General features: G+C 45.1%; 1 protein-coding gene and 1 long non-coding RNA gene across 3 annotated transcripts in view; one reads left to right on the top strand and one right to left on the bottom strand.

Annotated features, from left to right (window-relative positions):
- Positions 1 to 24,461, bottom strand: part of DGCR2 (DiGeorge syndrome critical region gene 2) — a 139,551-nt gene that overhangs the window by 28,266 nt on the left and 86,824 nt on the right. The window lies entirely within an intron of this gene.
- LOC143793912 (uncharacterized) lies at positions 4,122 to 5,648 on the top strand. The gene is made up of 4 exons (XR_013220332.1): positions 4,122 to 4,403; positions 4,494 to 4,554; positions 4,635 to 5,100; positions 5,260 to 5,648. It is a non-coding gene; the product is annotated as an uncharacterized LOC143793912 (long non-coding RNA).

Here is a 24,461-nt window from a genome sequence, read left to right as displayed (position 1 = left end):
CATTAAATAGCTGACAATCTCCCTTTAAAGGGAACCTGTCACCCCCAAAATGGCTGGTGAGGTAAGCTCAAGAGCATCAGGGGCTTATCTACAGCATTCTGTAATGCTGTAGATAAGCCCCCAATGTTACCTGAAAGAGGAGAAAAAGACGTTAGATTATACTCACCCAGGGGCGGTCCCGCTGCGGTCTGGTCAAATGGGCGTCTCCGGTCCGCTCCGGGGCCTCCCATCTTCATTCCATGACGTCCTCTTCGGGTCTTTACGCCGCGGCTCCGGCAAAGTACTGCAGTGCGCAGGCGCCGGGCCTCTCTGACCTTTCCGGCGCCTGCGCACTGCAGCACTTTGCTCTGCCCTGAACAGGGCAGACAAAGTACGCCTGCGCGGAGCCGCGGCGTAAAGACCCGAAGAGGACGTCATGGAATGAACATGGGAGGCGCCGGAGCGGACCGGAGACACCCATCCGACCTGACCGCACCGGGACCGCCCCTGGGTGAGTATAATCTAACGTCTTTTTCTCATCTTTCAGGATACATTGGGGGCTTGATGCCGATGAGCTTACCTCACCAGCCATTTTGGGGGTGACAGGTTCCCTTTAAGGCTTTACTAGTGATCGGTTCCTGTTAGTATAGCTTGCTTACATATATAGTTTACATATATAGCAGAATTTAACAACCAACCCCGTTTGGACTTTCATGAAACAGAATGTCATTATTTCATTGAACAGTTTTAGTCGAATGTGAAAATGCTTTAACGTAACAATTTTTTCAAAACTAGTATTGTTAATAGTTTATTTTTATCAATTAACAAAATGAAGAGAAATGGTGGTATTCAGTGTTCCTAAATTACCGTGTCGTGCCCTGACAAGGGCATTGCCCAAGTGTGACCTATATACAATTAAACCCCAAAAATAAATATACATAAAGCCGCCCCAATGTGTTTCGGCCTCCATGTTAAGGCCTCATCAGGGGAGTGTACTTGAATATATATTAAGAAAAAAAAAGTCCAAATGTCAGGGGTATCCAGAGATGTACAAGGTGTCTTTCACACGTCCATGTCTCCAGTAAGTGTGGTGACAGTTTTCACATGTACTGCAGATACTTACACACATTTAAGTGAATGGATCTGTGCATACAGTATGTCAGTGTGTTTCAAAGGACCAAGCGAGCAAGTCCATGGGCAAAATACGCTGACATGTCCGTTTTTGTTTTTTTTTTTAACAGCAGCACGAGCCGCAAAAAGTCCCGCACAGGGATGACACACAGATGTCATCTGTGTGACACGTACCGGCATTTGAGAAGCAGCCGCAGTACAGTAAGCGCTGTTCCCCGACGCCGGGTGCCGAACATGGCTCTCATTCTCCTCTGCTGGCGATCAGCGCGAGAAGGGCAGAATGATGGCCCCCCCCTTTCCTTTTTTTTTTTTTTTTTTTTTTTTTTTTGACAACCAGCCTTCATGAAGCTGACAGCTGAGGGTTTTTCTTGGCTGGTTATAGAAAATATAGGGGAACCCACGCTGTATTTTTCATTTAAAAAGCAGGTGGCGGGTGATGAATGCTCCTATCAGCTCCTCCTGTTGTCACTGTTATTAGCAGCAGCAGGTGTAGGCTGATGGGAGTATTAGTCCCATTAGCTGCCGCCTGCTGTCTCTTATCAGTTTAATATAAAGGTACCTTCACACTGAACAACTTAACAACGATATCGCTAGCGATCCGTGACGTTGCAGCGTCCTGGATAGCGATATCGTTGTGTTTGACACGCAGCAGCGATCAGGATCCTGCTGTGACATCGTTGGTCGGAGCTAGAAGGCCAGCACCTTATTTCGTCGCTGCATCTCCCGCTGACATCGCTGAATCGGTGTGTGTGACACCGATCCAGCGATGTCTTCACTGGTAACCAGGGTAAACATCGGGTTACTAAGCGCAGGGCCGCACTTAGTAACCCGATGTTTACCCTGGTTACCAGTGTAAATGTAAAAAAACCCAAACACTACATACTTACATTCCGATGTCTGTCGCGTCCCCCGGCGTTCTGCTTCCCTGCACTGTGTCAGCACCGGCTGGCTGTAAAGCAGGGCACAGCGGTGACGTCACCGCTCTGCTTTACGGCCGGCGCTTACAGTGCAGGGAAGCAGAACGCCGGGGAACGCGATAGACATCGGAATGTAAGTATGTAGTGTTTGTTTTTTTTTTACATTTACACTGGTAACCAGGGTAAACATCAGGTTACTAAGCGCGGCCCTGCGCTTAGTAACCCGATGTTTACCCTGGTTACCCGGGGACTTCGGCATCGTTGGTCGCTGGAGAGCTGTCTGTGTGACAGCTCTCCAGCAACCACACAGCGACGCTGCAGCGATCGGCATCGTTGTCTAGATCGCTGCAGCATCGCTAAATGTGACGGTACCTTAACTCAACACATCTTCTCTGCTCCCGCTGATTGCCGGCAGAGCAGGGGAGAATGAAGAGAGCCGTCTTCAGCACCCACCGCCAGGGAACAGCGCTTACTGTACCACTGCTCAGGCGCAAGAGCGTGTGGTACGGATGCTCACACGGTTGCCACATGTGTGCTGCAAGTATTACACAGGCGGACTCGGACATCTCTAGTACCGGACGTGTGAAACAGGTCTAAAAGAGCACTTCAGTGGCAGTCAAAACCTCCAACAGATCGTGCAGCGTGATGAACAGCCTTTCGAAAGCCCTTTTGTTATGTGTGGTTTATTTGAGCAAGAGCTCTTAATGATTCTTATTAAAAGTTAGAGATTCAGTTTCAAATAGAGATAGGACATGATGTCAGAGACAGCAAACAGACAATCCCTGGTATTTTGTATTAAGGTGGAGGGGATGTCAGGAGAATATATGTGTATAATTGGGTGTCATCAGACTATGGATGGTACTGGAAACCAAATCTGCTGATGGTTTGTTCAAAGGATGGGGTGTTGGACTGAGCTTTGAGGAACCCACATAGTAAGGGGAGTACTAGAGGAATAAGATCTGTCAGAAGATACAGGTTAGTTAGAAGCATAAGAGCTGGCAAAAGATACAGTGAAGGAGTGGTCACAGAGGTAGGAGGAGAACCAGGTGTCCTTAAGGCCAACAGAGAGGAGTATAATGAGCAGGAGTTAATGATCCACAGCACCAAATGCAGCAGAGATCCACGAGAGTCAACAGGGAGAAGTGGCCACTAGATTTAGCTGTTAGTAGATAAATGCAGACTTTAGTAAACAAAAGTTGTAAAGGGTCAAGAAAAGAGTTATTTGAGGGATAGCGGAGAGTGGAGCAAGCTGAGAAGACACAGCACTGTATCTTAATTAGCCAGACGACTTTCGAGACATGCGCCGTACTAGTACTGCACTGCGGGAACTGCATTTGTGCCAGCCGCAGTACTAGTACGGCGCCGTGGTCTTACGGAGAACGCCGCAGCGATCACATTCGGGTGTCAGCTGTATGTGACAGCTGACACCCAGCACAAATGCCCACGATCGGTGCTAGCACCGATCGTGGGCATTTAACCCCTCTGATGCCGCTGTCAATTGTGACAGCGACAGAGAAGCATCGCACAGGAACGGGGCTCCCTGTGCTCTTCCATCAGAATAACATGATGTGATTGCGTTATTCTCATGGTCTCCATGGAGACCTCTGGATCCAAGATGGCTGCGGGGTCCTTCCGGGTCCTGCAGTGAGGTGGCTTGAGAGCAGGCGCCGGCAAGCCTCCTTCACTGCCTGTCAGATCGCTGAACTGACACAGTGCTGTGCAAGGCATCAGATCAGTGATCTGATGTAATATAGTGATGTCCCAGCCTGGGACAATGATATAAAGTTACAAAAAATAAAAATAAATTAGAATGTGTAAAAGTATTTAAAAAATAAAAATAAAAAAATCTCCAAATAAAGAAAAAAAAAAAAGAAAAATATTTTTCCAATTAAGGCCGCTTTCACATTTGCGGTTGTGTCCGCAGCGTTTCTTCCGCAAATATCTGCATGCGTTGTGTATTCCTATCTTTAACATTATCGACGCATGCGTTTTTCTATGTTCGCGTTTTGCCGCGTTTGACGACGCATGCGTCGTCTTAGCCGTCTGCGTCTTGGCGCGGAAATGCAACATGTAGTAATTTTTAGAGGCGTAATTTTGCCGCCTGGAAACGTATGCGGCTGATTGCGCAAGGTTTGCGCCAAAAAAACGCATTGTAGTCTATGTAAACGCATGCGTTTTTCAGTACATGCGTTTGCTTGCGTTTGCCGACGCATGCGTCTCAATTGAGAAAAACATGTCTAGACACTGATAAGCCACCCCCCACATACAAGGTGATAAAGGGAGGGTGTGGACAGTTGCAGGTCACTACTCATCAGACTGCCTTGCAGACGAGACGCCCCACAGCCCCTTGGAGCAGCAAACAAGCCTCAGAACTATGTGAGTATATCCTATCCAATGCATTTCTTTTCTATAATCTGTGTCTATATGCCCTAATTTCTGTCATTCCTTTCTTTCTGCACACATCAGAATGTCTTCTTCTTCTGATGAGGAAACGCCTGGGCCTGCACAAGGGGAACATGTCAGCGAAGTGAGTATTCACCTCCTCAGATTGGTAAGTATTCACTGTCACATCTACACATATGACAATGTATATTTTCCCTTTTTCAGACCACTTCTTCTACAGCGGAAGAGACTGGGCAGGAGCAGCGTAGTCACGGCCGGGCAACACGGCGGCATCGTGTAAGTATAGCTGGCTGAATGTGTATTGTATCCTCACTTTATAATTCTTGAATCTTCATTTCTTTCTACTTCTCTCTTTCTTTCCCTTTTGCTTCAGCACCAGTGTTTTTTTTTACTTCAATATTCATGCCATTCCTCTGATTCTGTTTTCTGTCTTCCGTATGTGAACGCCTCCTATATTAATGTACTTTTTGTTGTTAGGTTCCAGAGGAGGATGAGGACCTAATTGAGAATGAACACCTCATCTCCCTGGTTCACGAGCGAGTCGCATTGTGGGACACCCGGGATCCACTGCACGCCAACAATGTGACGATACGGAGGCTTTGGAATGAGGTGGCCGCAGCGTTGTGGGATGGCTGGGCCAATGCCCCGGCTCGGGTCCGTTCTGCATTTGGTAAGTATCGCAATGCAGTGTGATGTAGTCAATACCTTGGCCATGCTCACACAACTGTGTATGATGTGAGAAAGTCATTACTTTTTCACAGCACATACAGTTGTGTGACCATGGTCAAAAGACCATTGTCCTAACTATTATGTTTTGTTTTGCCAACAGTGTCAAAAGTGAAAACACGTTGGAGATCGATGAAGGACCGCTTCAACAAGGACCTGCGCCAAGAGAGCCAGCTTCCAAGTGGTTCTGCAGCAAGGATACGCAAATACAAGTACCACCGCATCCTTGCGTTTTTGAGACCGGTCCTTGCATGAAGAATGTAAGTATATTGGTTAAAAAAAGAAAAAAAAAAGTGGTGTATAATGCAATTTTTTGGGGGTCATTATTTCAAATCAGTATTTTTAATCCAAAACCTTGAGTGATTGATAGATGCAGAAGTGGGGTACGTGTTCTTTGAATACTTTCCCTCACATAGTTCCTCTCCAGGTTTTGGCTTACCAATACTGATTTGAAATACTGAGCAAATACTGAGAGTGTGACGGCAGCCTGCACAACAGATCTATACTCAGCAAGTTAGGTGTCAGAAATAATTTATTCAGGATGCCAATGGCTCCTCAATTCATTTTTCCTGACACTTGTCCTGGTGAGTATACAGGTGGCTTGTATGTCCTCTGTCGTCAATTCGTATTTCCCATCAGTATTTGTAATCTAAAACCATGAGTGGTTGATAGATGCAGAAGTGGGGTACGTGTTCTTTGAATACTTTCCCTCACATAGTTCCTCTCCAGGTTTTGGCTTACCAATACTGATTTGAAATACTGAGCAAATACTGAGAGTGTGACGGCAGCCTGCACAACAGATCTATACTCAGCAAGTTAGGTGTCAGAAATAATGAATTCAGGATGCCAATGGCTCCTCAATTCATTTTTCCTGACACTTGTCCTGGTGAGTATACAGGTGGCTTGTATGTCCTCTGTCGTCAATTCGTATTTCCCATCAGTATTTGTAATCCAAAACCATGAGTGGTTGATAGATGCAGAAGTGGGGTACGTGTGCTTTGAATACTTTCCCTCACATAGTTCCTCTCCAGGTTTTGGCTTACCAATACCTTGTATAGAGATATGGCTTGTATTGCCTCCATCGTCTCTTCATATTTTACATCAGTTTTTTTAATCCCCAAGTACTGGTCGATGCATGCAGAAGTATAGCATGTTGTTTTATGAAACTTTTATTCCTACTGTTGAACTCCTGGCTTGCAAATTCTGATGTAAAATTCACTACAAATAGTGTTAGTGTGACCTTTCCCTATCTGAATGTTTATCTAAACTGTTGAGTTATCTTTTTGTAAATGTTTTGTAATAATTTTTTTTTTTTTTTCCCGCAGCACTTGGAGCTCCACTGTTGGCCCAGGTTCTGGAGCGGTCCTTCATCAGTCAGCCACGGACCCGTCCCAGCCATCCTCCAGCGCTGCAGCAAGTGGGCCTGCCACACAACCTGGAGACCAGGAAGCTGGTCCATCAGGTGTTCCCCTTCCCCAGTCCTCTGCCTCTAGCCAATTTTTTAGGGGCTCCTCCCGGCAGCGGCAGAGGGCCGCGGACAGGTCACTCATGCCCGAGTTTTTACACTTGAGCTCGGTCTTCCATGAGGGACTCAAGGCGATGGGTGACCGACTGGATACTGCCATTAGTCATATGAGCACACGTATCAAGGAGGTTACCACAGCCCTTGCCCAAGTGAAAGCCGACCTCCAGAGGCCAGCACATCATTTTTTTAATCAGGTAGAACAGGGCATGTCGGAACACCTTAGTCCTGAGCTCCAGATTACTGTTATGCAGGCCTGCAATGCTGCTTACGTGCAGGCTATGCAGCAGAGTCGGTATTTTCAGCAGACAGTGGGGGCATTTCCAACAGTGCCCACACTGTCACGCTTTACATCAATGCCGACATCTGCTGCATACCACTGCACGGCCACCTCCATTCCAAACACTGCCGGACCGTATTATAGCACCACCACCATGCCCAGTGCAGTGGGTCAGCCCACCGCCACCACCATGACAACTGCTGCTCCTGCTTGGGCCTCCTCCACTGCCACCAGCATGCTGCCGCCGCAGGACCCTGGCCTGGCGTTCCCCGCCACCACTACAAGACTGCCATTGCCGGACCCTGCCCTGGCTTTTCCTGGCACCACCACCAGACTGCCGTTGCCGGACCCTGCCCTGGCGTTTCCTGGCACCACCACCAGACTGCCGTTGCCGGACCCTGCCCTGGCTTTTCCTGGCACCACCACCAGACTGCCGTTGCCGGACCCTGCCCTGGCGTTTCCTGGCACCACCACCAGACTGCCGTTGCCGGACCCTGCCCTGGCGTTTCCTGGCACCACCACCAGACTGCCGTTGCCGGACCCTGCCCTGGCGTTTCCTGGCACCACCACCAGACTGCCATTGCCGGACCCTGCCCTGGCGTTCCCTGCCACCACGACAACGAGCCCGCGCAAAACAAGGAAGGGGAAAGGCAAAAAAAAAACAAAAAACCATAGCTATCCCTCCCCCCTCACCTCCCAATGTGTCTGTAATGTCTGGTTTGTCTCACCCTTCCAGTGTGTCTCAGCCCTCTCATGTGTCTAGCCCTATCCCTGAATATCCTGACCCCAGCAGTTTCATTGCGCCTTCTCCTGCCACCCCTATATCGGCTACAGTAAGCCAGACCTCACAACTCAACACCCCACAATATCGGCACTCAACCCCAAGCAGGCGCAGTTAATTTTTTTGTTTTTGTGTTTAATAAACCTGTGTTTTGCCCCAATGAGGTTTGTTTAATTGTGTATTTCGCCGCCGTCACCACACACCGTGCGCCAATAACAAATAATGCGTCAAACACTTTTTTGGGGGCCACCTCCAACCTACAGTACTTAATTAACAGAACACTGAAGCTTGGTGTGTGTTTGCTTAAGAGATATGAGGTTGCCCCCCAAAAAAACACTTGTATTTTCTCCAAAAACAGTTCTTTCTGTTTACTCCGTGACTTTTGGTAGCACACAGAAGACAAAATGGTGGTAATACACAGTACAAGTGTACTCAACAGGTCGTGTCTTATCAGAAACATTATTTATGACCCCTGACCTGCTGATTTTAGAAATGCATTATATTACCTCCATTTTATCTTATGGGTACATATACATATATTTCACACAAAGTGAAGGGTCAATGTACGTCATACATGACATATCTATACTCACCCGGGCAAGTGTCATGAAAAATGAATTCAAGAGCAATTAGCATCATAAATTCATTATTTCAGACACCTGACTTGATTACTATAGATTTGTGGTATAGGCTGCCGTCACACTCTCAGTATTCGCTCTGTATTTTACAGCACTATTTGTAAGCCTAAACCTGGAGTGGAGCTATGTGAGGAAAAGTTCAATAAACACATATGCACCACTAAAAGCATTTAACTACCACTCCTGGTTTTGGCTTACAAATAATGCTGTTAAGTACTGGACAACTACTGCGACAATAACAGACATCGTCTATACAGTCTGCGGCAAATAGCTAATGGTGAAACAAGACAGCACTCAATGACGTCAAGAACCTAAGCCCAAAAACCCAAAGTGGTTTGTTAAGGAAATAGATAGGAGACATGGTGAAGAAAGTAAATCACAATTATTTAATTAGAAAAAACATTAACATTCCAAACATAAATTTGCAGACCCGAAACCAGCAGTACATTTTACACCATATTGTCCTGCCATGGCACACGTCCAATGTCAGAATCAAAAAAGGCTGCAAATTGGTCCCGCATGTGGCCTACTTCAACTGTTGACCGCAGCGGGTGATGACGGTAATCAGGCAAAGGGTTTGCAACAGGTTCATCAAGTTCTATGGTGGGTCGCTCCTTAGCCAGAATGAAATTGTGGAGAACCACACAGGCTTTAACCACCTCATCCACTGTCTCCATTTTTAGATTTATTGCAGTTGCTAGAATGCGCCATTTGGACACCATAATCCCAAAGGCACACTCTACTGTTCTGCGTGCCCTGGTTAGTCTGTAGTTATAGATCCGTTTTGTGCGGTTCAAGTCCCGACTTGAATAGGGCTTCAGGAGATTTTCACTCATCTGAAAGGCCTCATCCCCAACCATTACAAATGGCAGCGGTGGGCCTTGAGTGTAGGGGAGTGGTCGTGGCTGTGGGAAATTAAAATTTTTGCCATAAACACGTCGGCCCATATCAGAGGTTTTAAAAGTCTGTGAATCGTTGCCACGGCCAAAAGCACCAATGTCCACAGCAATGAAGGGACAGTCCGCATCGGCTATTGCCATAAGAACTACTGAAAAATATTTTTTGTAGTTGAAGAACTGTGATCCCGTTCTGGCTGGTTTGGTAATCCGGATGTGCTTCCCATCCACCGCACCCAAACAGTTGGGAAAATCACAAACAGTCCAAAATTTGTCAGCAATTTCTTTCCACATGTCCTCCGTGGGTATGGGTATAAATTCCTCACGGAGAATGGTCCATAAAGCCCGGCAGGTTTCAAAAACAATTCCGGACAGCGTGGAAATCCCAAGGCGGTACTGGAAATGAAGGGATGACAAGCTCTCTCCAGTTGCAAGAAATCTGTAGTAAGAATAAATAATTTACAAAATAGGCAAAAAAACATCAGACCTGCAAAAAATTTTGGGTAGCTTTTGTTTAGAATTATTACGTACCTTAAGGTAACCAGGAGACGTTCCTCTGGTGGAATGGCTCTACGGAGCTGTGTGTCCTGTCTCCGGATGGCTCCTTGGACACGATCAAGCAAATCCCGGAAAGAGTCTTGTGACATCCTGGTATATTCCGGGAATTTTTCTGGGTTCTCATTGAGCTCACCATACAGGGTGTGATATGCACCACGGCTCTCACGCAGTTCTACAATGGGGTGTTGCCAAAACCGCCTACGCCGTGTCCTTCTCTGTCTTTCCCGGTTTCGGTGTTGCTCCCAAGCAAACGCACATGCCAGAAAAATCTTGATGCTCAGATCCAGTTTGAAGTAATAGCTATCCATGTGAAGATCCATCTTGTCACAGGACACAGGAGCAAAATCTGAAGATTTCAGCTGTCCTAGGGTCTATATATAGATTTCACATAATACACGCCCTCTGTAGTCCCATTGGCTGGTTCTTGCATCTAGATTTTTTCTCTGGTAAATTTTTGCGACATGCGCACAAAAAACGCAAACGCATGGAAAACGCAAGCAAAAGCAGCGTTTTAATGACGCATGCGGTAACCGTAAGCGTTTTAAAAACGCTGCGTTTACACGCGTTTTCATGCGTTTTTCGTGTCCTTGCGTTTGCGGATTAAACGCTGCAGATTAAAACGCTAATGTGAAAGTAGCCTAATCCATTTATGTAAATAAAAAATAATTTAAAAAAGTACATATTTGGTATCGCAGTGTCCATAATGACCCACTCTATAAAACTGTCCCACTAGTAAACCCCTTAAGTGAACACCATAAAAAAAAAAAAATAAAACATGCTTTATCATCATACCGCCGAACAAAAAGTGCAATAAAACGCGATCAAAAAGACAGATGTAAATAAAAATGGTACCGCTGAAATCGTCATCTTGTCCCACAAAAAAACAAGCCACCATACAGCTCCATGAGCAGAAAAATAAAAAAGGTATAGCTCTCAGAATAAAGCAATGCAAAAAAATTACCGTATATACTCGAGTATAAGCCGAGATTTTCAGCCCAAATTTTTGGGCTGAAAGTGCCCCCTCGGCTTATACTCGAGTCACGGTCGGCGGTGGGGTCGGCGGGTGAGGGGGAGAGGGCGCTGAGGCATACTTACCTAGTCCCGGCGTTCCTGACGCTCCCCCTGCCCGTCCCACGGTCTCCGGGTGCCGCAGCCTCTTCCCCTGAGCGGTCACGTGGGACCGCTCATTAGAGAAATGAATAGGCAGCTCCACCTCCCATAGGGGCGGAGCCGCCTATTCATTTCTCTAATGAAGCGGTGCCGGTGACCGCTGATAGAGGAAGAGGCTGCGGCACCGAAGACAGGCCGGGAGAAGGAGCGGGACGCCGGGAGCAGGTAAGTATCGCATATTCACCTGTCCTCGTTCCACACGCCGGGCGCTGTCTCCATCTTCCCGGCGTCTCTCCGCTCTGACTGTTCAGGCAGAGGGCACGATGACGCACATAGTGTGCGCGCCGCCCTCTGCCTGATCAGTCAGTGCGGAGAGACGCCGGGAAGATGGCGCCGAGGAGCTGCAAGCAAGACAGGTGAGTATGTGTTTTATTATTTTATTGCAGCAGCAGCAGCACAGCTATGGGGCAATAATGGACGGTGCAGAGCACTATATGGCACAGCTATGGGGCAACGGTGCAGAGCACTATATGGCACAGCTATGGGGCAATAATGGTGCAGAGCACTATATGGCACAGCTATGGGGCAATAATGGTGCAGAGCACTATATGGCACAGCTATGGGGCAATAATGGTGCAGAGCACTATATGGCACAGCTATGGGGCAATTATGAACGGTGCAGAGCACTATATGGCACAGCTATGGGACAATAATGGTGCAGAGCACTATATGGCACAGCTATGGGGCAATAATGGTGCAGAGCACTATATGGCACAGCTATGGGGCAATTATGAACGGTGCAGAGCACTATATGGCACAGCTATGGGACAATAATGGTGCAGAGCACTATATGGCACAGCTATGGGGCAATAATGGTGCAGAGCACTATATGGCACAGCTATGGGGCAATAATGGTGCAGAGCACTATATGGCACAGCTATGGGGCAATAATGAATGGTGCAGAGCGCTGTATGGCACAGCTATGGGACAATAATGGTGCAGAGCACTATATGGCACAGCTATGGGGCAATAATGAATGGTGCAGAGCGCTGTATGGCACAGCTATGGGACAATAATGGTGCAGAGCACTATATGGCACAGCTATGGGGCAATTATGATCGGTGCAGAGCACTATATGGCACAGCTATGGGGCCATAATGAACGGTATGGAGCATCTTTTTATTTTTGAAATTCACCGGTAGCTGCTGCATTTTCCACCCTAGGCTTATACTCGAGTCAATAGGTTTTCCCAGTTTTTTGTGGCAAAATTAGGGGGGTCGGCTTATACTCGGGTCGGCTTATACTCGAGTATATACGGTATTTTTTCCATAAAATAGTTTTAATCGTGTAAAAGCTCCAAAACAAAAAAAAATGATATAAATGAGGTATCGCTGTAATCATACTGACCCGAAGAATAAAACTGCTTTATCAATTTTACCAGACGCGGAACGGTGTAAACACCCCCCCCCCCCCCCCCAAAAAAAAAAAAAGAAATTCAGGAATTGCTGGTTTTTGTTCATTCTGCCTCCCAAAAATGGGAATAAAAAGCGATCAAAAAATGTAATGTGCCCGAAAATGGTACCAATAAAAATGTCAACTCTTCCTGCAAATAACAAGACCACACATGACTCTGTTGCCCAAAATATGGAAAAATTATAGATCTCAAAATGTGGTGATGCGGAAACTATTTTTTGCAATAAAAAGCGTCTTTTAGTGAGTGACAGCTGCCAAACATAAAAACCCGCTATAAATAGTAAATCAAACTCCACTTTATCACCCCCTTAGTTAGGGAAAAATAATAAAAAAATAAATAGAATTATAAATAAATTTAAAACATGTATTTATTCCCATTTCCAAAGGTTAGGGCTAAAGTTAGTGTTCGGGTTAGGGCTAAAGTTAGGGCTAGGCATGTGTCGGGGTCAGGGTTAGGGGTGTGTTTGGGTTAGGATTTCAGTTAGAATTTGGGGTTTCCACTGTTTAGGCACATCAGGGGCTCTCCAAACGCAACATCGCGTCCGATCTCAATTGCAGCCAATTCTACGTTGAAAAAGTAAAATGGTGCTCCTTCCCTTCCAAGCTCTGCCGCGCGCCCAAACAGTGTTTTACCCCCACATATGGGGTATCAGCGTACTCAGGACAAATTGGACAACAACTTTTGCGGTCCAATTTCTCCTGTTACACTTGGGAAAATTGGGGGCTAAAAAATATTTTTTTGTGGGCAAAAAAAATGATCTTTTATTTTCATGGCTCTACATCATAAACTTCTGTGAAGCACTTGGGGGTTCAAAGTGCTCGCCACACAACTAGATACAGTGACTTGCAAAAGTATTCGGACCCCTGGAACTATTCAACCTTTTTCCACATATCATGATTCAAACATAAAGATACCAAATGTAAATTTTTGGTGAAGGATCAACAACAAGTGGAACACAATTGTGAAGTTGAACGAAATTTATTGGTTATTTTACATTTTTGTGGAAATTCAAAGACTGAAAAGTGAGACGTGCAATATTATTCGGTCCCTTTAACTTAATACTTTGTTGCTCCACCTTTTGCTGCGATCAAAGCTGCAAATCGCTTGGGGTATGTCTCTATCAGTTTTGTACATTGAGAGATTCATGCCCATTCTTCCTTGGCAAACAGCTCGAGCTCAGTGAGGTTTGATGGAGATCGTTTGTGAACAGCAGTTTTCAGCTCTTTCCACAGAATCTCGATTGGACTGAGGTCTGAACTTGACTTGGCCATTCTAACACCTGGATACGTTTATTTGTGAACCATTCCATTGTAGATTTTGCTTTATGTTTGGGATATTTGTCTTGTTGGAAGACAAATCTTCGTCCCAGTCTCAGGTCTTTTGCAGACTCCAACAGGTTTTCTTCAAGAATGGTCCTATATTTGTCTCCATCCATCTTCCCATCAATTTTAACCATCTTCCCTGTCCCTGCTGAAGAAAAGCAGGCCCAAACCATGATGCTGCCACCACGTTTGACAGTGGGGACGGTGTGTTCAGAGTGATGAGCTGTATTGCCTTTACGCCAAACATATAGTTTGGCACTGTTGCCGAAAAGTTCGATTTTGGTTTTATCTGACCAGAGCACCTTCTTCCACACATTTGGTGTGTCTCCCAGGTGGCTTGTTGCAAACTTTATATGACACTTTTTATGGATATCTTTGAGAAATGGTTTTCTTCTTGCCACTCTTCCATAAAGGCCAAATTTGTGCAGTGTACGACTGATTGTTGTCCTATGGACAGACTGTCCCACCTCAGCTGTAGACCTCTGCAGTTCATCCAGAGTGATCATGGGCCTCTTGGCTGCATCTCTGATAAGTCTTCTCCTTGTTTGAGATGAAAGTTTAGAGGGACGGCCAGATCTTGGTAGTGGTATGATACAGTGGTATGAAACATCTTCCATTTCAATATGGTCGCTTGCACAGTGCTCCTTGGGATGTTTAAAGTTTTGGAAATAATTTTGTATCCAAATCTGGCTTTTAACTTCTCCACAACACTATCACGGACCTGCCTGTTGTGTTCCTTGGTCTTCATGATGCTCTCTGTGCTTCAAACAGAACCCTGAGACTATCACAGAGCAGGTGCATTTATACGGAGACTTGATTACACACAGGTGGATTATATTTATCATCATTAGGCATTAAGGACAACTTTGGATCATTCAGAGATCCACAATGAACTTCTGGAGTGAGTTTGCTGCACTGAAAGTAAAGGGGCTTAATATTGCACGCCCCACTTTTCAGTTTTTGAATTTCTACAAACATTTTAAATAACCAATAAATTTTGTTCAACTTCAGAATTGTTTTCCACTTGTTGTTGATTCTTCACCAAAAATTTACATTTGGTATCTTTATGTTTGAAGCAGGATATGTGGGAAAAGGTTGAAAAGTTCCAGGGGGCCGAATACTTTCGCAAGGCTCTGCAAGTCCCTTAGAGGGTCTACTTTCCAAAATGGGGTCACTTGTGGGGGGTTTCTACGGTTTAGGCACATCAGGGGCTCAGCAAACGTAACATGATGCCCGCAGACCATTCCATGAAAGTCTGCATTCCAAAATGCCACAACTTCCCTTCCGATCCCAGACGTGTGCCCAAACAGTAGTTTTCTCCCACATATGGGGTATTAGCGTACTCAGGACAAATTGCACAGCAACATTTGGGGTCCAATTTCTCCTGTTACCCTTGGGAAAATACAAAACTGGGAGCGAAAAGATCATTTTTGTGGAAAAAATATGATTTTTTATTTTTACGGCTCTATATTATAAACTTCTGTGAAGCACTTGGGGGTTCAAAGTGCACACCACAGATCTAGATAAGTTCCTTAGGGGGTCTACTTTCCAAGATGGTGTCACTTGTGGGGGGTTTCCACTGTTTAGGCACATCAGGGGCTCTCCAAACGCAACATGGTGTCTGATCTCAATTCCAGCCAATTTTGCATTGAAAAGTCAAACAGCGCTCCTTCCCTTCCAAGCTCTGCCATGCCCCCAAACAGTGGTTTACCTGCATATATGGGGTATCAGCGCACTCAGGACAAATTGTACAATAACTTTTGGTATCCAATTTCTCCTGTTACCCTTAGCAAAATAAAACAAAACGGATCTGAAGTCATTTTTTTGGTGAAAAAAGTTAAATGTTTATTTATTTTTTTTTAAACATTCCAAAAATTCCTGTGAAGCACCTGAAGGATTAACAAACTTCTTGAATGTGGTTTTGAGTACCTTGAGGGGTGCAGTTTTTAGAATGGTGTCACTTTTGGGCTTTTTCTGTCATATAGGCCCCTCAAAGTCACTTCAAGTGTGAGGTGGCCCCTAAAAAAAAGGTCTTGCAAATTTTGCTGTAAAAATGAGAAATCGCTGGACATCTTTTAACCCCTTCCCGACCTTTGACGCAGCGCATGCGTCATGAAAACCTGTGCCAATCCGACCTGTGACGCAGCATATGCATCATGGTCGGATCGCGCTCCTGCAGGCCGGGTGAAAGGGTTAACTGTAATTTCACCCGATCTGCAGGGACAGGGGGAGTGGTACTTGCTATCAGTGGCGTAACTACAAAGTTATGGGCCCCGGTGCGAACTTCCAAATGGGGCCCCCCCCCCTACCTCCGTGACGCCCCCCCACCCCCTTCCCCTAGATACGCCTCGGACTGTTGCAGGAATCTCCTGCACTGCAACATGGTGTTGGGTGCCAGCACAGCCCGCACAGTGGTATATCCAGCACAGCCCGCACAGGGGTATATACAGCAGAGCCCGCACAGTGGTATATACAGCACAGCCCGCACAGTGGTATATCCAGCACAGCCCGCACAGGGGTATATAGAGCACAGCCCGCACAGGGGTATATACAGCACAGCCCGCACAGGGGTATATACAGCAGAGCCCGCACAGGGGTATATACAGCAGAGCCCGCACAGGGGTATATACAGCACAGCCAGCACAGGGGTATATAGAGCAGAGCCCGCACAGGGGTATATAGAGCACAGCCCGCACAGGGGTATATACAGCAGAGCCCGCACAGGGGTATATACAGCACAGCCAGCACAGGGGTATATACAGCACAGCCGGCACAGGGGTATATACAGCACAGCCCGCACAGTGGTATATACAGCAGAGCCAGCACAGGGGTATATAGAGCACAGCCCGCACAGGGGTATATACAGCACAGCCCGCACAGGGGTATATAGAGCACAGCCAGCACAGGGGTATATAGAGCACAGCCAGCACAGGGATATATACAGCACAGCCCGCACAGGGATATATACAGCACAGCCCGCACAGGGATATATACAGCAGAGCCCGCACAGGGGTATATGCAGCACAGCCAGCACAGGGGTATATAGAGCACAGCCAGCACAGGGGTATATAGAGCACAGCCCGCATCTCATCTCCCCCCCCCCGATAATGGCCCCACAGTCCGGTGAAAAAGAAAAAAATAAACTCTCCTCACCTTTCCTTTTGCCCGCGCTGCTCCTGGTGGCTGCAGTCTGCCCAGGACACTGCAGGTGCGCGATGATATGACGTCATCGCGCACCCGCAGTGTACTGTCAGAGGCAGAGCGGGTAATGATGGGAGAGGGAGCGTCAGGTGACGCTCTCCTCCATCATTGCATTGAACTATACCGGTGTCATAGACGCCGGTATAGTTAAATGCGGCGGCGGCGGCGGCGGGGGGGGGGAGGAACAGTGCAGCGGCCCACTACTGGCATCGGCTCTTCTGGCATTTGCCAGAAGTGCCCGATGTCCAGCCCGGCCCTGCCCTGACCTGCCGGCCCGGGGCCCCTGACCTGCGGGGCCCGGTCGCAATGGCGACCGCTGCGACCGCGGTCGTTACGCCCCTGCTTGCTATGATCGTTCTGATTGGCTGTTGAAAGTGACGTTTCACTTTCAATCAGAGCGATAGTAATACTTCACCAATGAAAATTGGTGAAATATTACAATCCAGCCATGGCCGATGCTGCAATAGCATCAGCCATGGCTGGAGATCGCGATCTGCCCCCCGCCACCGATCTCCTCCCCACCGTCTTCCGCTCCCCCCGTCGTCCTGTTCGCTTCCCCCCGCAGTCCAATATCTCCCCCCCCCCCGTCCGTCTGCTCCATGGGCGCCGCCATCTTCCAAAATGGCGGGCGCATACGCAGTGCGCCCGCCGACAGATTCGCTCCAGGTACATTTTGATCGCTGTGATAGAACCTATCACAGCGATCAAAATAAAAAAAATAATAAATAAACCCCCTCCCTTTATCACCCCCATAGGTAGGGACAATAGTAAAATAAAGAAAAAATATTTACTTTTATTTTTCCACTAGGGTTAGGGTTAGAACTAGGGCTAGGGTTAGGGCTAGAGTTAGAATTAGGGTTAGAATTAGGCTATGTGCACACTGTGCGGATTTGGCTGCGGAACCGCAGCGGATTGGCTGCTGCGGATTCGTAGCAGTTTTCTGGCTAGGGTTAGGGTTAGAATTAGGCTTTGTGCACACGGTGCGGATTTGGCTGCGGATCCGCAGCGGATTGGCCGCTGCGGATTCGTAGCAGTTTTCCATCACGTTTACAGTACCATGTAAACCTATGGAAAACCAAATCCGCTGTGCCCATGGTGCGGAAAATACCACGCGGAAATTCTGCGCTGTTTATTCTGCACTCAATTCTTTGTGCGGATTCCGCAGCGTTTTACACCTGTTCCTCAATAGGAATACGCAGGTGAAATCCGCACAAAAAACACTGGAAATCCGTGGTAAATCCGCAGGTAAAACGCAGTGCGCTTTACCTGCGGATTTTTCAAAAACTGTGCGGAAAAATCCTCACACGAATCCGCAACGTGGGCAAATTAGCCTTATGATTAGGGTTGGAATTAGAATTAGGGTTGGAATTAGGGTTAAGATTAGGGTTCGGGGTGTGTTGGGGTTAGGGATAGGGTTGTGGTTAGGGTTATGGTTAGGGATGTGTTGGGGCTAGTGTTAGTGTTGGAGTTAGAATTGAGGGGTTTCCACTGTTTAGGCACATCAGGGGTCTCAAAGCGCGACATGGCGCCACCATTGATTTTCAGCCAATCTTGCGTTCAAAAAGTCAAATGGTGCTCCCTCCCTTCCGAGCCCCAACGTGCGCACAAACAGTTGTTTACCCAAACATATGGGTTATCGCCGTACTCAGGAAAAATTGCACAACAACTTTGGGGGTCTAATTTCTCCTGTTACCCTTGTGAAAATAAAAAATTGTGGGCTAAAAAAAATCATTTTTGAGGAAAGAAAAATTATTTTTTTATTTTCACGGCTCTGCGTTATAAACTTCTGTGAAGCACTTGGGGTTCAAAGTGCTCACCACACATCTAGATAAGTTCCTTGGGGGGTCTAGTTTCCAAAATGGGGTCACTTTTGGGGGTTTCTACTGTTTAGGCACATCAGGGGCTATGTAATCGCAACGTGACGCCCACAGACCATTCCATCAAAGTCTGCATTTCAAAACGTCACTACTTCCCTTCCGAGCCCTGACGTGTGCCCAAACAGTGGTTTACCCCCACATATGGGGTATCAGCGTACTCAGGACAAACTGGGCAACAAATATCGGGGTCCAAATTCTCCTGTTACCCTTGTGAAAATAAAAAATTGCTTGCTAAAACATAATTTTTGAGGAAAGAAAAATTATTTTTTATTTTCACAGCTCTGCGTTGTAAACTTCTGTGAAGCACTTGGGGGTTCAAAGTGCTCACCACACATCTAGATTAGTTCCATGGGAGGTCTAGTTTCAAAAATGGGGTCACTTGTGGGGGAGCTCCAATGTTTAGGCACACAGGGGCTCTCCAAAGGCGACATGGTGTCCGCTAAAGATTGGAGCTAATTTTTCATTCAAAAAGTCAAATGGCGCTCCTTCCTTTCCGAGCCCTGCCGTTTGCCCAAACAGTGGTTTACCCCCACATGTGAGATATCAGTGTACTCAGGAGAAATTGCCCAATAAATTTTAGGATCCCTTTTATCCTGTTACCCATGTGGAAATGAACAAATTGAGGCTAAAAGAAATTTTTTGTGAAAAAAAGTACTTTTTCATTTTTACGGATCAATTTGGGAAGCACCTGGGGGATCAAAGTGCTCACTATGCATCTAGATAAGCTCCTTGGGGGGTTTAGTTTCCAAAATGGGGTCACTTGTGGGAAAGCTCCAATGTTTAGGCACACAGGGGCTCTCCAAACGCGACATGGTGTCCGCTAAAGATTGGAGCCAATCTTTCATTGAAAAATTCAAATGGCGCTCCTTCCCTTCCGAGCCCTGTCGTGCGCCCAAAACAGTGGCCCCCCCCACATATGGGGTATTGTCGTACTCAGGACAAGTTGTGCAATAACTTTTGGGGTCCAGTTTCTCCATTTACCCTTGGGAAAATAAAAAAATTGTTGCTAAAAGATCTTTTTTGTGATTAAAAAAGGTAAAATGTTCATTTTTTCCTTCCATGTTGCTTCTGCTGCTGTGAAGCACCTGAAGGGTTAATAAACTTCTTGAATGTGGTTTTGAGCACCTTGAGGGGTGCAGTTTTTAGAATGGTGTCACTTTTGGTTATTTTCAGCCATATAGACCCCTCAAATTGACTTCAAATGTGAGGTGGTCCCTAAAAAAAATGGTTTTGTAAATTTCGTTGTAAAAATGAGAAATCGCTGGTCAACTTTTAACCCTTATAACTTCCTAGCAAAAAAAAAATTTGTTTCCAAAATTGTGCTGATGAAAAGTAGACATGGGGGAAATGTTATTTATTAACTATTTTGTGTCACATAACTCTCTCACAATAAAAATTCAAAATTTGAAAATTGCGAAATTTTCAAAATTTTCATGAAATTTATTTTTTTCACAAAAACGCAAAAATTATCGACCTAAATTTACTACTTACATGAAACCCAATATGTCACGAAAAAACAATCTCAGAACCGCTAGGATCCGTTGAAGCGTTCCTGAGTTATTACCTCATAAAGGGACACTGGTCAGAATTGCAAAAAATGGCCAGGTCATTAAGGTCAAAATAGGCTGGGTCATGAAGGGGTTAACACTTATAACGTCATAACAAAAAAAAGTAAGTTTCCAAAGTTGTGCTGATGTAAAGCAAACATGTGGGAAATTAACTATTTAGTGTGATATGACTCTCTAATTTAAGGGCATAAAAACTAAAAACTTGAAAATTGCAAAATTTTCTAAATTTTTGCCAAATTTCCATTTTTTTCACAAATAAACGCAAGTCATATCGAATAAATGTTACCACTATCATAAAGTACAATATGTCATAAGAAAACAATGTCAGAATCACCGGGATCCGTTGAAGCGTTCCAGGGTTATAACCTCAAAAGTGACAGTGGTCAGAATTGTAAAAATTGGCCCTGTCATTTAGGTGAATACAGGCTTTGGGGTCAAGGGGTTAACAAGCCAGAAAGAATAGACTTATGTACATGTTGACTTATAAATTTAAGCATTTCTTTCTGGTTGGTCAAGAAAACAGACTTTTGGTTTGATATAACACATTGTGCTCTTATCCTTGATGACTAGTTATGTTTACGGATATGTTAATTATGCATGGCGTAGGCCAGATAGTTTGGTGACTTTGAAAACAGGATGAAAAACTATGCAAAAAGATTAAATAATTAAGAAATGCTACTTGATCTCATCTCCATTCTTACCCTTTATGTCAATACTAAATGAAGGACACTTGTTAAGTATAAATTATAAAAAGAGGTCATATGCCTCTATAAAAACAGAGAGACTGAAAGACAGCCAGAGTTTCAGCCAAGATATCTAAAGAAGCAGAGGCAGCACAGCAGCCAAGACATCATGGCTCCATCACAAGTGACACAGATTTATTATTTTACAGGATGCCAACCTAGGGGACTTCGGCCTCAGTTGGAAGAAAACAGATCTGCTCCACTGACCATCGCTGAACCATGGATACATTTGGAGAAAGCCAGGATTGGGACCAGCCGGTCACCTGGCTCCATGAAGATGTTCGGAGAAGCCAGGTTGTGACCCTCAGGTCAACAGGCCTTGTACCTCAATGGACTGTCATCTTCCTAAGTTTTTCGTTACCTCATCTCTGTGTGCATGCCACAGGTGGGGTAGTCGACCCTGGAAGCTCTGAAGTAACAGCTGCCATTATCCCGGCGAGTCAGCAGAAGGGTGAGACTCTAATGTGCACCATCTTGGGGTATTTTACTGGGAATGTTCTACAGTACAGACCAAAAGTTTGGACACACCTTCTCATGTAAAGATTTTTCTGTATTTTCATGACTATGAAAATTGTACATTCACACTGAAGGCATCAAAACACAACACATGTGGAATTATATACTTAACAAAAAAGTGTGAACAACTGAAATTATGTCTTATATTCTAGGTTCTTCAAAGTAGCCACCTTTTGCTTTGATGACTGCTTTGCACACTCTTGGCATTCTCTTGATTCTCTGCCAGGCTTTCACTGTGGTGGTTTTAAGTTGCTGTTTGTTTGTGGGCCTTTCTGTCTGAAGTTTAGCCTTTAACAAGTGAAATGCATGCTCAATTGGGTTGAGATCAGGTGACTGACTTGGCCATTCAAGAATATTCCACTTCTTTGCTTTAATAAACTCCATCATCTGTAGTATGAAACGACGACCAATCAGTCTGGCTGCATTTGACTGGATCTGAGCACACAGTATAGCTCTGAATACCTCAGAATTCACTCGGGTGCTTCTGTCCTGTCACATCATCAATAAACACTAATGACTCAGTGCCACTGGCAGCCATGCATGCCCAAGCCATCACACTGCCTCCGCCGTGTTTTACAGATGATGTGGTATGCTTTGGATCATGAGCTGTACCACTCCTTCGCCATACTTTTCTCTTTCCATCATTCTGGTAGAGGTTGATCTTGGTTTCATCTGTCCAAAGAATGTTCTTACAGAACTGTGCTGGCTTTTTTAGATTTTTCCAGTCAAGCCTTTTTATTCTTGATGCTTATGAGTGGCTAGCACCGTACAGTGAACCCTCTGTATTTACTTTCATGCAGTCTTCTCTTTATGACAGATTTGGATATTGATACGCCTACCTCCTGGAGAGTGTTGTTCACTTGGTTGGCTGTTGTGAAGGGGTTTCTCTTCACCATGGAGATTATTCTGCGATCATCCACCACTGTTGTCTTCCGTGGGCGCCCAGGTCTTTTTGCATTGATGAGTTCACCAGTGCTTTCTTTCTTTCTCAGGATGTACCAAACTGTAGATTTTGCCACTCCTAATATTGTAGCAATTTCTCAGATAGGTTTTTTTTTGTTTTCGCAGCTTAAGGATGGCTTGTTTCACCTGCAAGGAGAACTCCTTTGACTGCATGTTTACTTCACAGCAAAACCTTCCAAATGCAAGCACCACACCTCAAATCAACTCCAGGCCTTTTATCTGCTTAACTGAAAATTACATAACGAAGGGATTGCCCACACCTGTCCATGAAATAGCCTTGGAGTCAATTGTCCGATTACTTTTGATCCCTTTAAAAAACAGGGTGGCAAAAGTTAAGGAGCTGAAACTCCTAAACCCTTCATCCAATTTTAATGTGGATACTCTCAAATGAAAGCTGAAAGTCTGAACTTCAACTGCATCTGAATTGTTTTGTTTAAAATTCATTGTAGTAATGTCTATAACCAAAATTAGAAAAATGTTGTCTGTCCAAATATATATGGACTTAACTGTATGTTATTGGGTAATTTTAAGTTTTTAGTCATCATTTCTTTTTAAAATCTGTTAACCCCTTCACCTCGAAGCTTGTTTTCACCTTCATGATCAGGACAATTTTTATAACTCTGACCATTAACACTTTATGAGGTAAAAACTCTGGAATGCTTCAATGGCTGATGCCACTGATTCTGACATTGTTTTCAAGTGACATATTGTACTTTATGATAGTGGTAAAAATTTGTTTGATATGACTTGGGTTTATTTGTGAAACACACAGAAATTTGGCAAAAATTTCGCAATTTTCAAACTTTTTATTTTACTGCCCTTAAATCAGAGTCGTATCACACAAAATCTTTAATAAATAACATATCCCACATGTCTACTTTACCGCAGCACAATTTTTGAAACATAATTTTTTTTTGTTAGGAAGTTAGAAGGGTTAAAAGTTGCCCAGCAATTTCTCATTTTTACAACAAAATTTGCAAAACCATTTATTTTTTAGGGACCACCTCACATTTGAAGTGACTTTGGGGTGCCTATATGACAGAAAATGCCCAAAAGTGACACCATTCTAAAAACTGCACTCCTCAAGGTACTCAAAACCACATTCAAGAAGTTTAGTAACCCTTCAGGTGCTTCACAGAAATTTTTGGAATGTGGAAGTAAAAAAAATTAACATTTACTTTTCTGTCACAAAGATATTCCTTTAGACCGATTTTATTTTTTTATTTTTTTTACTTTCGCAAGGGTAACAGGAGAAAATGGACCATACAATTTGTTGTGCAATTTCTCCCGAGTACGCTGATGCCCCATATGTGGGGGAATACTACTGCTTGGGCTCACGGCAGGACTTGAAGGGAAGGAGCGTCATTTGACTTTTTGAATACAAAATTTGATGGAAAAAGATAGCAGTCGCCATGTCGTGTTTGAAGAGCCCCTGATGCGCCTAAACAGTGGAAACCCCCAACAAATGACACCATTTTGGAAACTAGACCCCTTAGGGAACTTGTATTGAGCACCTTGAACCCCCAGGTGCTTCACAGAAATTTATAACATATAGCCGTGGAAATTTAAAAAATAAATAAAAAAATCAAATTTTTCCAAAATAAATCTTTTTTAGATTAATATTTTACATTTTCATAAGGGTAACAGGAGAAATTGCTAAATATAATTTGCTGTGCAATTTCTCATGAGCATGCAGATGCCCCATATGTGGAGGAAGGCCGGCGTCACACTGGCGTATTGCATCCGATGCGAGATCATCGGATGCGATATGCTAATAACACTCGGCTCCTGCTCGCAGCAGAATAGGAGCCGAGTTATGCGTCTGTGCTCCGATTCTCTCGCACAGGGAGGATCGG

The sequence above is a fragment of the Ranitomeya variabilis genome, chromosome 1, assembly GCF_051348905.1.
Source record: "Ranitomeya variabilis isolate aRanVar5 chromosome 1, aRanVar5.hap1, whole genome shotgun sequence".
NCBI classification, from domain to species: domain Eukaryota; kingdom Metazoa; phylum Chordata; class Amphibia; order Anura; family Dendrobatidae; genus Ranitomeya; species Ranitomeya variabilis.
The sequence above is the reverse complement of the archived record's forward strand: the minus strand, read 5'-3'. Positions and strand labels throughout refer to the sequence as shown.